The 14,339-nt window shown below is 51.1% G+C and overlaps 1 protein-coding gene across 3 annotated transcripts in view; it reads left to right on the top strand.

The window, feature by feature from the left end:
- Positions 1 to 14,339, top strand: part of MGMT (O-6-methylguanine-DNA methyltransferase) — a 296,186-nt gene that overhangs the window by 38,049 nt on the left and 243,798 nt on the right. For 2 of the 3 annotated variants that reach the window (XM_060095174.1, XM_060095073.1), the window contains exon 1: positions 13,230 to 13,294. The exons of the other annotated variant lie outside the window; for it this stretch is intronic. The gene's annotated coding sequence lies outside the window, so the exon portion shown is untranslated. Of the gene's footprint in view, positions 1 to 13,229; positions 13,295 to 14,339 lie in introns of those variants that run through there. 3 annotated transcript variants of the gene reach the window in all.

The following is a 14,339-nucleotide window of genomic DNA, read 5'->3' as shown; positions in this document are numbered from 1 at the left end:
GTCTCTTTCTCTAATTCTTATCTGTTTGGCTTTTCCTCAGTTATGTATGATTCTGGGATGTAAAGTCTGCTTGGTTCATTGAAATCTATACGTGTAATACTTAAAATGTTTTTAAAATAGAAAAAAAGCTTTTTCTGTCTACCAGCTTTTGATAAAAGCGTGACACTGAAAAGTTACTGCAGAGCAGCAGTTGAGAGGAAGAGGAGCAGAGGGTGTGTGTGTGCCCCAGACTGGGCGCCGTTCCCGGGGGGGTGGGGTGGACAGCACCCTTGGGTGCAGGGCTGGAAGGGAGCTAGAGCCCGTGCAGGCCCCCCGGTGCATGCAGAGGGCTCCCCTGCACGCACGCCCTGGTGTGGCCGGGAGGCAGCCCAGGCAGCTGCCCTCACTGGTTCTGCCCAGGGAGACCCCTTTTCCATCTCCTTGGAAGACCACAGGTGACCAAACCAGCGGCTGCCAAGTGGGGTCAGCCCAGAAAAGGAAATCTGGATGTTATGTGCCACGGAAATGATTCCTTAGTGAATATTTTTTGGATATTTTATAGAGACTAAAATATAATACAGTTGTCAAAAATGTGGCCTTGTGGGAAACTGCACATCTCAGGGAAAATGCTAAAACTGAAGTGTGAGGATGAGTGATACATTGCAAGAGGTGGTACAAATTCTGTGTCATTCTCCGCGGTGCCCGTCTCAGTAGCGTGAGTTGGTGGGTGCTGGCTCCCGGGGCAGGGGCACCTGCGTGGTGCCTCTCGCATCCGGAACCCTCTGCCGGGCATGGGGTGGCTGTGGAAACTGGGGGCTGCGGGGTGCTGGAGCTTACTACATCGCTGTGGGGTAGCCAGGGCGGCCCTGAGGGCGCTGCAGGACCCTGGTGCTGGTGGCCGCGTGAGGGCCTGGAGGTGCCCTGTGGAGAAGCATCCCAGCTGATGAAAATGTGGCGGGCACCATGTATGTTGGGGAGGACACTGGAATTGATGTGTGAGAATGGGTGAAATAGTGGGTATATTGGAAACATGGCCAACAGATCTCAAGCTCTGTCATGAATCATAGACTTGCTGGTTATTTCAGTTAGTTTAGTCATTTTATTGATCTGTATCTCAAACGAGCCAGGGAAGAATTTGAGGAGGTTTACAGACATATAGATAATTTTAAAAATGAAAAACATGTAAGATATAGATGAAGGAGTTAGGCACAGGAAATAAGGGCAGGGAAATAAATAAAGCTGGTATTCCGAACAAGTGACACACCTTTTCTATAAAATGGCTCAAAACGGGCCGGGAATTAAGCAGTGAGCTTCTTAGTGGCCAGAGCAATGATGGGATCCAAATTAATTGCGGTTAAGCATCACTTAGGTTTTGACTTGACTGTTTTAAGAAAACCACGTGCACCTGGCTGTTTTTGAGAGCGAGATGGAGACCTTCTCCAGAGATCTTTGGGGCTCAGCCTGAACAAAGAGCAGCAGACGTGGTTAGTGGGAGGCTTGGCGCCCCCAGAGATGGGACGAAACACCGTTTGCACGGTTCTAGAGCCGCCCCGGGCCTGCCCCCACCTCCCGGGTCAGCGTCTGCATCCCCCAGGCCCCGCGACTGGCTGCCCCAGAAGGATCGGGTTTGTGGGGTGAATTCCTCCCCAGGGCTGCCTCTCTTTGTGGCATTTGGGTCTGGCTGTTGTCAGGTCGGGGATTTAAAGCGGGCTCTGTCCTGGGTGTGTGGCTGGTGAGAGAGGGCAGCAAATTTGATTTACTTGAGTGTCTGCTCTGCAGAGACAGTGTGCCAGGGCCTCGGGGGAGGCAGGAAGGAAGAAGGCCTCCATTCTGCCTGACAGACCTCCAGAGTGAGGGCAGCCAGGTGTCGGCAGCCACCCCCAAATTCCATTCACTGGAGCCGTCATTGGCTCAGTTGTCACAGTTTCACAGGTTTATGGGTTGCCGGTAGCGATGCTTATGAATGTTTTTTTTGTATCAACTTAGTTCTAATGTAAACACCTGCTTCTGCCTTGTCCTAAGGAATTCCAGTGAAGACAAGTGTTTGATACATATTCATTTTATTTTTTCTGTTACATGTTAATTTAATCCATAATTCATAAACTCGTATCTAAACCAATCTCACCCCGTTCAGCACTCTAGTCAGACAGCCCCATCCGTTACCTGTTCCACAGGGCTCTGGAAAAGTCACTTTCATGTCTTTAGCCTTGTGTTTTTCATCAGAGAAATGGATACGCCTAATTCACAGGGCTCTTGTAAAGATTAGAGAAGAAGCATACAGAGAGCCTGGCACACAGGAAATGCAGGAATGGTCAGGAAATGACTCGTCCTGTTATTAGATTGAGTTGTGGGTTAGTAATGCAAAAAAAAAAAAAAAAGTTGAATTATAGTCTGTACACTGCTCAGTGTCCTAAACGGAAGAAGTATGTTTGATAACTTTTATAACAAGCGTTGGCGAGAATGTGGAGAAGTTGGAACCCTTGTGCGTTCATTGTTGGTGGGATTGTACCGGGGCAGCTGCTGTGGAGAACAGTATGGTGGCTCCTCAGAAAGTTAAACACAGAATTCCCATGTGATCCAGCAGTCCCGCTCCTAGGCATAGACCCCAAAGAACTGAAAGCAAGGACTCGAACTGTTATTTGTACACCGGTGTTCATAGCAGCATCATTCAGAATAGTCACACATTGGAAACGACCCAGATGTCCGTCAAGGAATGAACAGATAAACCTCAGAATATGGTCCATCCATACAATGGAATGTTACTCAGCCTTAAAAGGGAAGGGAAGTCTGGCACAGGGTACGGCATGGATGAAGCTTTTAGACATTATGCTCAGTGATAGACATTATGCTCAGTGAAACAAGCCAGATACAACAGGACAAGGACTGTGTGATTCCGCCTGTATGAGGCGCCTACAATAGTCAGATTCACAGAGATGAAAGTGTGGTGGTTTCCAGGGGCTGGGGGAGAGGGGAGGGGACGTGGGGTTGAGTGGGTACAGAGTTTCTGTTGCAGGTGATAAGAAAGTTTTGCGTCCATAGTGGTGATGGTCACACAACATTGTGAATGTATTTGATGGCACTGAATTGTACACTTACAAACATCAAATGCTCAATATGTGTATTCTACCACAATGAAAAGAAGTACATGTGATAACTTTTAAACAGAAGGAACTTTTGGGATACTGTGTCTATCACACCTGGTCACAGGCTCAGTGTGCCGCCCAGGTCTCCTGGACCCACACCTTGGACACCATCCCTGGGCAGGAGGGAGGGCAGGCACCACCCAGAGCATTGCTGTCCCTGTGGGTGGGGGAGGTGGGTCTTCAGGTGGGCTCTTCTTCGGACCTTCGGGGACCGCAAAAGCAACTCCAGAAACTGTCCCAGCCTTGGTGTTCCATTTAGGAAAAAAAAATGAGAAATAACATGACCTTGTAAAGGACGTCATAAAACAAGGGAATGTGACAATCAGTGTTTCCATCAGGATGCTTGTCATCACCCCAACGAATAAGTTTGTGTGTCGTCTTCTTCTGGACGGGGAGCTTCCCAGCCCCACCGGCTCTTACCTTGTGTCCTCTTTGCAGTTAGTGTGTTCCAAATCTTGTGAATAGTCTTCTAGAAAGGGAGAAAATGGCAGTATCTTTAAAACATCTTCGTTAAATGTTAGTTTGCATGCTAATAGATAAGGTTCTTAGCATTTAAAGGAGTCATTAATTATCAAAGCGTTTTTTATTCTTTTACAGCCTGGATTTTTCTTCTAATTCAAGTTACCCTTGAAATTAACTGGCAGATCGATAAGATTTTCATCTGTGAATACTATCTGAACAATTCAATCTGTTGTCATTTAGATAAAATGTATCAGCTAAGTTCTGTAGCACGAAGTTTTACATTTCTGCTAGTTTTTGAAATATACTGTAGAGGTTTTCCTCATGGTAGTGGGAACATATGAGACAGAGATGATTACATCAATCAATTATTTGAACAAAGATTGGGTATAGCTTACATATGATTTTGTAATAATCCCTATTTCCAAGGAAAAATATTTGCACAATACTTAGTCACTGTGTCATTTGTAGATAAATTGGTTATGAGTTGGTCTTTGTTTTTATTGAAACATAGATTCTGTGTGTAAATGTGGATTTTATGTATATCTTCTCCATGTGTATGACAAGTGTCTGAAATCAGACAACTTGAGCAAAAATGATTTTTCTATATTAATCATTGAATTTCCTTTGAACCTGGTTTGATCCCATGCCTTCATCCTCTTTTGCCTCCAGTGAGCAGAGCCCAGTAGCCAGAGACAGTCTCGTCCTGCCCCTGTCCTGTGTGGCCCGGAATTGCCTGAGCCGGGTCAGGTACTGGGGTGCCGTCTGACCCTAACCTGTCCCCAGCCCGCTGACACTGCCCGGCCCGGGGACAGACGGGGTTGGATCTTTGCTGGGAGATGGGGAGGGGGGATGACTCAGGACCAGAGGGATACAGGGGGTTCAGAGACTTGGCTGTGCTATGGCCCGTCGTCCTTTCTGGGAGGACACGTGTGCAGGGTGGACACGTGTGCAGGGCGGACGCGTGTGCAGGGCGGACGCGAAGCCCACGCTGCTGCCACAACCACGCGTTGAAGCCCAGGCGGGAGGGTCATGGGGGTCCCGATGCCCCCTGTGGGCGCTGAGAGCTCACAGTACAGCCAGGAGATGGTTCCACGTGGGTGAGATGTGTGTTGCAGAGGGGAAAGGATGGGGGCTTGAAGGCCTGTTGGTGACCGCACCGCTGTCGTTGGCCCCAGAGCTGAGGCTGAGGAGGCGTCTCCAAGAGGACCACATGCTTCTTTGGATGAACCGTGCAGACGGCCTGCGGTGCGGGCGGGAGAGAACTCTTGTTACTGTACAGCTCTGTGGGAAGGCGAGCCCTTAAGGTGGCTGGTTAAGAGGGAAGTTGGTGCTTTAGTAACAAGTACAGCTCCCCAGATAGGGCTTCATTTGTGGGTGAGAGAGCAGGACTGATGGTGTGTGCAGGTTCTGGATCTGGCTCGGTGATGTGTACCCTCCAGCCTGGCCAGCATTTAAGCCAAAAGTTCGAGACCTTGACATCTTGAACCATTGTGTGAGCAGTTCGACATCAAAGGGTAAAAATTCAGTGTAAGAGTGGGTGAAAGCAGGTGTATTCTGCAGGACCTTTCTCTGTGAAGTAGTCACCTGTGCTGACCGGAGGGGCCCTCTAAACGACAGATACGTCTGTCTTCCAAATAGAAGCTTGAATGTCCCACTACCGAGAAATCCATAGTAAGTGAAAAGAGCAAAGCAGATGTTCCTTGACGGGTCTTTCTTCTTTCCTTTCCTTTTCTTTCATTCGTGAGTGACGGTCGTCAGGGACAGAATCTATTCCTGATGGTCCCAGCCGCGTTCCTGGATTGTAATGAGGGTGAAGAAGTGACTTCCTTGGTACTTACTCACTTTCTTCCCTTTTGGAAACTCAACCAGATTTTCACTCTTATTTTGATGGGTCACTAAAATGATATACACCGCTAGCAAAGACAGAAGTAGGCCATCCGCGACCGTGGAGACCTTTGAGGATTTACAAAGCATCAAATGTAGACAACAGCTATTGGAGCATATGAGGGTTGGAACCTTTGACGGTTGAACCCCGAGTGGGGTTGGCAGCCAGACTTCAGCTGGTGCTCATTCGCTGGTCGCCTTTCTGGTACGACCCACACGCCTCCCACTTAAGGTTCACGAGGGGAGCGGCTCGCTCCCGCGCCACCCTCGTGCCTGCTTCGCCTTAACGGGCAGTGCCGCCCCGGGACGCTGCCCCGTCTCTGCCTCTCCTGGCTCCTGGGCCACAGAGGCCTCTTGAGGATGTCTTTGGGTGTCCTCGGCGCTGCTTTGGTAGGTGTGTGTGGGCTCCGTCGGTTATTTCTCTACTGCGGGTGGGCGTTGTGAGGTACGTGGGACCCTGCAAAGCCAGACGCCCAGCCTCAGAAAGGGCTGTCAGGCTCTTGTCGTGACCTTGCTCAGCTGTCTGTTCAGCGGCCGCCCGCTGCCCAGTGACACTGCTGCCTTGCCTTGTGACGACACCCAGCTGCTCCCACACCTTCCTCTACCTCATTTTACCTTTTGGCTGCTAAGTGCCTGGCCACCACGTTGCTCTCCAGTTCACACGAGAGAGACAGGGATGGCAGGCGCCAGCAGGCACCCACGGACGGAGGTGGTCTGGCTGCCCCGCGGGCTGGCGGCCTGGGGTTGACTTCCCAAGGGGCCGTGAGTAGCGCTGCCTGACCCTCGGGCGGCCCCGACGGTCGTCAGTCCGCATGGTGTCCCCATCACAGAGGAGGAGACGGGGCCGGAGAGGTCGCACGTGCGGAAGGTCACCAAGAGCCGCTCTGCTTTGCTCTCTGCAGGCCCAGCTCTGTCCCACCGGTCCCCTGGGGAAGGCGTGTTCCCCAATCTAACTTAAGCACCGCAGCCTGGGACCGATGCCGAGTGGGGATCTCCCTTCAGGTTTCCCACAAAGTTCTTCTCCAGCTTCCTAATAGGATGCATTGTTTCTGTCACCTACAGTGAGGATGGGACCCTGTTAGGAGGATGCTGTAGCAGATGGAGCGTGATTCTGGCACATTCCCGCCTGCCTTATGGGGTGACGTCTGACGTCTCTGTGGCTTCAGCCCCGAGCGCCCCATTGGAGGGAGGGCCCACTCCACCCTTGTGGCTGCAGCAGGTTTCCTGTGCCAAGTCATCAGGCTGGAGACCACCGCGGCCACACGGTGTGACCTGGGGCAGCCCCTGGGCGCCACCCCTGGGCGTGGCTCACCTACCATCGTCCTTTTGAAAGCGTTCCACTCTGTTTACTTCTTAACGGATGAAATATGTAAAGATATTTTCTAAATTTTAAAATACCAAACACACGTGGAAAAAAGGCCAAGCATGTATCATATCAGCTTGCGTGCTTTGTTGAGGATCATAGCTTGGCGTGGTCTGTTCTGCAGGGAGATCCTGCCCGATTCTTTTTATCCTGTTACTGACTGTCGGGATGCTCCACCTGAGGCCGTGCTGACTGACAGGTCACTATGATGTCATCTTTCTGTAAGCCCTGGCCTGCTATAAATTATGTTTTAAATGTTGTAATTAAGATTTTGAGACTACTAAACTGTCTTTGAGGGGAAGAACCTGTCCCCTTCTCCAGAGAGATAATTAATTCTTAGAGTATATGGTTTTTTGAAGAATTTACTGTAAGATAAAAGACTGGTATTTTATTCTTGCATTTATTAGTATTTAATCAAATGGAAAGTGCACTTTTGGTCTGGAAATCTTGGCTTCAGCCACAGGATTAGACTGAATTATTGTTTGAAGAGTAAAAGGTATAGAATTATATGTTCAAGTTATCAAGCCACTGATAGGTTTTGGGCATAATGTAGCTAATTTAGAACATAAAATTTCTTGCCTTGGGTTAATGGTTCAGAAGCGGCGCACATGTCAGTGGCTGCTTGGCCTTGTGGTGGGGATGGCGTCTGTCCCTCCAGGAGCCTTGTGCCATCAAGGCTGGCTCGTTCCTGGCCGCCGGAGCGTATCTGGAACACAAGGCTCTTCCATTTTGGGATACAAGTCATCAGTCACACCGTGCTTCTCACCCGAGAATCCTTTACCGCAGAAATAGAGTGCAGCTGATTCTTTATTAGGGATAAAGGGGACCTAATCCTGTGGTCCTTAGTGGTGGCCAGGCTTAGCACTCCTGCAGACTAGTGGCTGGTCTTTCTAAGCCAGTACGTAAGAAATTCCAGAAGACTTTGGTAACCACATCTTGCTTGAGGTTGCGGTGTCAAAGACGAGCGGGTGAGCGTGTGGGAATCAGCGTGGTCTTGTGATTTGTTCGTTAGCAGGTGGGAGAGAAGGATCCAGCAGCACCAGACCTGGGACAGGCTGACAATCACTGAACGTGCATCGAGGTCAGGAGGTGGCAGACTTTTCCTGACATGGACTGGATGGTAAAGAGTTCTGGCTTTGCAGGCTGTGTGGTCTCGTCACAGCGACAGCTGACCCTTGAACAACATCGGGGTTAGGGGCACCAAGCCCCCTTCCCCCTGCACCCAGTTGAAAATCTGGGCACAACTTACGGTCAGCCCTCCGTATTTGTGGTTCTGTGTCTGCGGATTCAACCAACCAGCTGAGGGTCGTGTAGTCCTGTAGCATTCACTGTTGGAAAATAATCCGCGTAGAAGTGGACTCTGATGGTTCAAACCTGTGTTTTTCAAGGGTCAGCTGTACACACGAGAACTGCCGTCGACAATACAGAATGAGCCTGGCTACGTTTTAGTGAAACTGTATCTATAGACTCTGAAATTTGAATTTCGTATCACATGTACGAAATGCGTATCACATTTCGTAACACATGTCATGAAGTGTTTTTCTTCGGACTTCTTCCAGCCGTTTAAAAATGTCCTGCATCCCACCAGCCCCTGATCATTGTCAGGTGCTCAGGTACCCAGGCTCTTCACCCACACGTGTCCCTCCTCTTCACTCTCAGCGCTTCTTGCCCTTGAGCACCTTGCTGAATTTGCAGACTACACCCAGGGAAATACTGATGAAGCTGCGAGGGGAGGAACAGGTTGCATCTGGGCCAGTGGATCCTGGCAGCCCCCTTGCTTCAGGCAGGGACATTTCTGTAGGCCTCCCCGAAAGCCACGGTTGATTCCCATTCCAGGTGTGGGGATGCCTTCCTGGCCATTTGCCGGAGCCCTCTCTGAGGATTTCGGTGGAGCCTGTTATGGAATCTGGATCTAACTGTAATCACTGTGCTGTATGAATCAGTGCAGACAGGGATTGGGGTATCGAACCTGGAGATGGCATTATAGTGAGTCCCCCTGGTAAGCTAATTATGTCACCGACACAGAAAGCACACGTTTTTAACGTAGACGTTCCATGCGTACACAGGTGGAAATCTTTATTAACTGGGACTTCTTTCTCATGGCTTGATTGCAGACAAGCCTGTGATACTTTGATACTCCAGGGCTCTTCTGGGGTGAGGAGGATTTTGAATCCCATCTTGCTGTCAGAGGGAGAACTGTGAGAGCTTTTCACTTCGCCACCGACCCTGCTCGTCCAGGAAGTGGGCTCTCCTTCAGCTCTGCGGCGACTGCAGCCGGGGGCCCATCCTGTCCTGCTCCGCAGCAGGCGTCTCTTGGCTTTGGCTGCCCTGCCAAATTGAAAAGGGTGTTTCTCTCAGATCTTCCCACCTGTTCTCCCACGTTACTGATTCTCTAAGAAAGCTAAACTGTGCCCAGCTGTAGAGGTGGTTAAAGAATGAGGTGGTTTTCTGCCATGACATATTGAAGCTGAAGCTTCCCAAGACACGGCAGTTTTAAGAACTGACACTGCGTTGTGAGCACCAGCATACCGCCCTGTCTCCCGCGCCACGGCAGGCTATCAGCGAGCAGCCCCGGACTGAGTCGGTGCCTCAAGTGCGGGAACGCGCGCAGGCTGTGAGGCGGTGCTGTGGGCATGTTGGGCTCGGCACCCGCCCCGTCCAACCCCGAGACGGATACTTCGGTCAGTGATGGTCACACAGGCAGTTCTAACGGGGAGTTAAAAGTGAGGGGAAACGTGGCATGTTGCATCATTTTTCCTTCACGGTAGATCATTCTCGGTCCTCACTGAAGTTCAGGATGCCAAGGGTAACAGGGGGACGCTCTGAGATTGGGGGAGGCAGGGGCTCGGGTGTCAGCCTGCTGGCCGGGCCCTGTGCCGTGGGGCCGGGCTCTGTGCGGGGGGCACGGGGCGCCCACGGGACTCCGGGTTCCCCTCTCCGTGGACTCGGCCGCTCTCCGCGTGCTGTCTGGACCCCCGAGGGGCGTCTAAGCGTAGAAGCGCCGGGGCGCGCCTTCGGGATTCACCCAGCAGACCCAGGCCCAGCGGCTTGGCGCGCAGGGAGCTGCGCTGGGGCTTTCAGCCGCAGGTTCGGGGGCCTGTGTGCCTCCTGGGGCGGCCGCGGCCGGGTGTCCGCACACGCTGCCCTGGAGGCCGGTTCCGTGGGGCCTCACACCACCGGGGGCTCTCGTCCTCCCCCCGCCCGCCGCCCCGCCGGGGGCGCAGCTCACACCTCAGGTGCCCGCAGGGGGTCGGGGGGCGCCTGGGGCCGCGGGAACAGGACCGCACAGGGTCAGCTGCGGCCGAGACCCCGGCGGTGCCGGAGCTCCGAGGCCTCAGGCCGCCTCCCTTCCCCCTTTGCGGGGACTGGCGGCGCCGGCGGGGGTGCGAGCTGGCCAGACTCCGTAGGACCGCGTTGGGCCCTGAGGACCGGACAGCAGGCTGGGCCGGGACGAGGTGACCTGTGATGCGCGTGCTCCCCAGCTGGCGCTTGATGTCCCCCCCCCCGCCCCCCGTACGGGCTCCTCGCTGTGCTCAGAGGCCCCGGAGGTTTGATGGAGGAGGAGAAGCAGGTAGGAGGGGCTGTTCTGCCGAATTAAGGTTTCTTGGCTGCTTTTCCAAATCCTGCTGCGACGGCTGAGGATGCAGAGTTCTCATTCTGCCTCTGATTGTGGGCTCCTTGTCGGAGGTCTGGGCTTCATTCGGTTCTGTAACCTGCTTCCTGTCATCGTTGGTGCATCTGGTCTTCCGGCTGGTGACACATTTGCTGTTAAAGAACAGTTCTTCCTTCGCTGAGTACTCAGACGTTCCCTGTGCATTTCCGGGAGAGGAGTGAGCGGCGTCAGCGGCGCAAACAGCGCCTGAGAGCGGGGCTTCTCCCGTCCTCCACCAAAGGGCAGGGGGCAGAGCGGGCAGTGACTGGTGTCCCGGGGCCTGGGAGCCCGGCAAGTGGGAAACCTATGAACAAACTTGTGCTTTTCCTGTTTCATGCTCATTTTGGTGTAAAACTTTTCTTCCTTGAAATTAATTAGCCGGGGCGGTGTACAGCGTTTCACCCGTGGCTCCACGTGCGTGGGCTCCACCGCGCACCCCGAGCACGCACGCTCAGGTCGGAGCTTGCTTTGACACCGGTGTCTCGTTTCACGGAGAGTCTTTGTAGATCTGACTGTGGTCTGCAGCGCCGTGGTTAGTAGGGGCGCTTTTTTCTTATTTTGAAGAAATAAGTGATAGTTACTAAGTGATAGATACTTCTAAGAGAAGACCTTTATGGGTCTTACTGTAGAGTGTTCTGGCATGTTCTGGTGTCATGCACCAGTTTTTGGCAAGATCCAGAGCTATTTTAGCTATAAACTGTTGGAATGGATATGGGAGTGGTAGTTACCACCTTGGTGTTGTACCTGGAAATATTTTTCAAAAATGCTTGGAGTTCCAAGAGATTTCTGAAATGAAAAAGGAGAAGTAACAACTGACACTGCAGAAATACAAGAGATTTCTGGAGCAATTTGTTAAACTGTACACATGTAAGTTTGATGCACTTTTCTCTGTGTGGGATCTCTCTTACCCACACAGACTTATGTGGGTTTGTATTCTGGCTGCTCCCTAATTTCTGTGTAGTTGCACAGGTTCAAAACAGCCTTTGAGCTTCAGAATAGAAAAGCAGTTAAACCTTCCTGCATGGCTCATACCTTAGTTTGATAACATGAACAAAAATGAAAAGTTTGGAAAGGAAAACTGAGTTTTAAGTATAGTTTTTAAATGGAGACAGTACCTGTTTTTATCTAGAAATGGTTGTTTTAAAGACCAGTGAAAGAATTTCCTTAGATGTCCCTCTAACATGGCGGCTCTGATTGGCAGGCATTTTCATGGCTGTTTTATAAGGTGCTGCTCGGAGCTAGTTGTTTAGGCGACTGGTGAACGCTGAGCGCTTTAACAAGATGCACGTGCCTGTGGTGCTGCGTTGGCCGTTCTCCGCGCTGGCCCTGACTCCCCTGCCTTTGTTGTGATGGGTATTCTTCAGGACCAGAGCGTCGTCAATCAGGAAGGTGCTCACAGATCCCACGTCCTGGAAGTCTGTGTGTAAGCTCAGAACGGGCAGAGCACAGTATTTATGGGATCCCTGTAGAAGCAGTTTTTAACTTGGAAGCCTAGTTGTGACACTGTAACGCAGAGTTTCTTCTCCTTTTGTGTGTGCACGTAGCTGGGTTCACTGAAATTTAGCAGCAAACAAGGAGAATCATTTCCCTTCCATGTCAGGGCCGTAACAGAAGGCTTTGGAATGGTTCTTTTTTAAATTAGTAAACTTTATTTTTTTAGAGCAGTTTTAGGTTCACAGCCAAGTTAGAACAGCAGTTTTAGGTTCACAGCAGAGTTACACAGAGAGTTCCCATATACCTCCTGCCCCCCCCATGTGTGCCCCTCCCCGCTGCCAACATCCTCTGCCAGAAGGAGGGAAACCTTTGTTCGTTGTTTACATTAGGTTCACTCTTGGTGGTGCACCCTCCATGGGTTTTGACAAATGTATAATGTCATGTACCCACCACCGCCATATCCCACAGAACAGTTGTCCTACCCTGAGAATCCTCTGTGCCCTAGGTATTCATCCCTCGCTCCCGCCAAGCCTGGTAACCACTGATTTTTTTTTTTTTTTACTGTCTCCATATAATTGGAATCATAGAGTACATAGTCTTTTCAGATTGGCTTCTTTTAGTAATGTGCATTTAAGTTTCTTCCATGTCTTTTCATGACTTGATACCTCAGTTCTTTTTAGCAATGAATTAATACTCCATTGTCTGGATGTGCTGCAGTTTATTTAGCTATTCACCTAGTGAAGGACATGTTGATTGCTTCCAGGTTTTAGCCATTGGGAATACAGCTCCCATAAACATCCATTTGCAGGTTTTTGTGTAGACGTGAAGTGATGTTTTTGCACAACTTTTGGATCCATTCTAAGTTTGATATACCAGATGGCAGTGCCCGTATTTTGTTTGGCAAAGTCATTTCAACCAGTTGAACCTTTCTTGGTTGTTAGGGCATAATAAACTGAGGCATACTTACAGCTGCCCTTTGTTGAATGTGACCTGGTGAAATTCCACTGGGGAGACCCTGGCCTAGTGGCAGTGGGAGCCGGGTCTCAGCCACCGGCCTTGCCTTCTCCCCAGCATTTTCCTTCTTGACTTTTACACCTGGTGGGGATCAGTCCCATCCACTTTCTTCTCCCAGCCTCTCTTTGCCAGGTTAATTAAGAGGTGATAGGTGTGAAGTGTTTTCTCTCTTCTAGGGCTTTGACACATGTGTTTTTTCTAATGAGAATAATCCCTGACACCTGATCCTTAGGTGGGCTGATGTTGAGTCATGAGGACAAGGGTGCTTCCCTGATGCTTTTTTCTTATTCTCTGTTCAGCAGGGTGATCGTAAAACTAGTTTTCATTTCACGATGACTTGGTTGACGTCAGGAGGAGCCGGAGGTAGGTTGCTCCCCTTGATCAGTGCGCATGGTGCCAGCGAGCTTGCAGTTCACACACGCAGCTGATGGCAACACGGAGGTGCCCGAGATGGGGCCGCCGTGGGGGAGGCCTGAGCTCAGCTGTGGGCCACATGCCGTTGACCTTGCGGAGATAACAGTAGCAAACATCTGGGCACCTTGTTTGTACACTGCTTGTAAGAAAGCAGACGATTTCTTTGTTTAGTCCCTTTCTGGTCATTTTTCATTGCCTAGGATACCGATACTAGAGATGGTTAAAAGTGCAAGGAGCAGGACTGTGAAGACAGTTCCGGAAGGACAGGTTTTAGACAGGCGTGGCCGGCCTGGAAAACTACAAGCAAAGGAGAAAGAAGACAGTTTGTTTCTGGGTTTCTTGCTTTTGGTATAGTGGGAACCCGGCCCCTGGCGCCAACCGCTGAATTCAGAACATTAAACACCATTCATGTTAAAAGAGAGGTGAAACGGAATTCACTTCACTTTTGCAGAGGTCTCCAAATAGCCATGAAAAATCGATTTTTTTCCCTGCCACTTTGCGGCTTTAGGTGGCTGCCACGGAGATGATGCAGGGACCTGGGTCTGCCAGGCTGCCAGGCTGGGGGGGCACAGGGTGTGTGCTTCATGAGAGTGGGAAATGGGGAGCCTGGCTGTTTAATCTGTGTCCTAAATGCGGCCGTTGTGCTGTCCCCCAGAAAGCCGTGGGCCCGGTTGTCCCTGCAGCTCGGGGACTCTGCTAAGGGACGTGGTTTCGCACCGTGTAAGCTTGCTCCCTGCTGCTCTCGGGAAATAAAGAGCTGGCTTGTTGCAGCCTCCGCAGGACCCTGTGGGCTAGTTCTAAACTCCCAAACATGTGGGTTTGGCACATTGGAAACTGGTTTGTTGGGCTTTTGACGGTTGGCTTCCTCCCTGTCCTCCGACGGGGCTCCCGAGGCCTCTGCCGCAGGGTGGTCCCGTGGCCTCCAGTTGGCGGCTTCAGGATTGCTGGTTCCAGGACAGCCCCTATTTTACGCAACTGTAAACGTGGTGCTTAG

Source organism: Mesoplodon densirostris, chromosome 1, assembly GCF_025265405.1.
Source record: "Mesoplodon densirostris isolate mMesDen1 chromosome 1, mMesDen1 primary haplotype, whole genome shotgun sequence".
Taxonomy (NCBI): Eukaryota; Metazoa; Chordata; class Mammalia; order Artiodactyla; family Ziphiidae; genus Mesoplodon; species Mesoplodon densirostris.
The sequence above is the reverse complement of the archived record's forward strand: the minus strand, read 5'-3'. Positions and strand labels throughout refer to the sequence as shown.